Source organism: Lichenostomus cassidix, chromosome 1, assembly GCF_008360975.1.
Source record: "Lichenostomus cassidix isolate B80296 chromosome 1, HeHo_3.0, whole genome shotgun sequence".
Taxonomy (NCBI): Eukaryota; Metazoa; Chordata; class Aves; order Passeriformes; family Meliphagidae; genus Lichenostomus; species Lichenostomus cassidix.
The window spans coordinates 22,882,887-22,884,124 of NC_139479.1; positions in this window are offsets into that span (position 1 = coordinate 22,882,887).

Below are 1,238 nucleotides of genomic sequence, written 5' to 3' on the forward strand. Positions count from 1 at the left end.
ATCATTCAAGCATTTAACCTGCAGGAGCCCAAATGAGGGTCTAAATTCTGATCCCTAGAGTGCGCAATACCAGGATAAAAACTATTCTGGGAGAACATGTTCTAACTGATTACACAATCACAAAGTTAAAGACTAGGCTCTCTTTTCCTTCAGTCCTCATGGCTCCTTCATCCTTGTGTGCTGGTTCAGCTTCCAGACATAGGGAAGAGAATGCTCTTCCCTTAACACACTACTCCACACCCCCTGCTGCCTGTGTTTAATGTGGCTACGGGGACACTAACTGTTCAGTTGCATACTGGGTCACTACAACTTCCTCTGAAGATAGTGGTGGTCAGATCCATGATTCATAGCTCGGGCTTCTCTGGAAAATCTTGAGTGCATTTCAAAAGTGAACCACTTACACGTGGATCACAGTTGAGCTTTAAATGAGGGACAGCTTCTTATATCCCTTACAATCAAACTTGAGTCAGCAGTGCAGATGCTATCATCAGGTAAGCAGGGACTATTCAAGACCAAGTGAAGGGTAATCTAACATGTAGGTGTTTATATTCTATAGTGTTTCATAGTGGGTAGGTATCTGGGTATTCTGAGTATCATTGTGGCATGCCAGCTAGGTCTAGTAAATGTTGTGGAAGAAGGTAAGGCTTACTTCTGTAAATACAACCCTGAAGTGAGTTTTGGCCCATGTGGGGTGCAGGGTATACCCCGCAAATAGAGGAAATCAGTGGGTGAATCCTGCCAGGGTAGCAAAGACAGCTCCTATTGAGAGGATGTAGTGAAAGGCTACGTAGCATGTGTTGTGCAGGGCAATGTCTAATGAGGACTTTGCTAGGATGATTCCTGCTTAGCCTTCATTAACAAAAGATGCTCTGATGTGTGCTTTAGCTAAAAGTTAGGCAGAGTTCTCATCTGTGGGCAAAATATCTTGACAGCCAGTCTCACTACTCAATAAGGTGGCAAAAGACTGTCACCAGGACTTGTGACTTTCCTGCCTTTATGTTTTTTTTCAAGGCACATACAGTGCCAGGAAACACAACTGTAAAACAGCAAGGTGAGAGCAAAGTCCTGATAGTACCGGGACAGAAATAGATGCACCCAAGTTGCCATTTGTTTTGTAAGCACAACCTCATAAGAAGTGTTGATTTTGCATCCATCTCACAGGGTGATAATTATGACATTCCCAGCGTTTCCCCTTTGTTGGGCATTAGGTGCCAGTAGGGAATCAAGTGGGTCTTTGT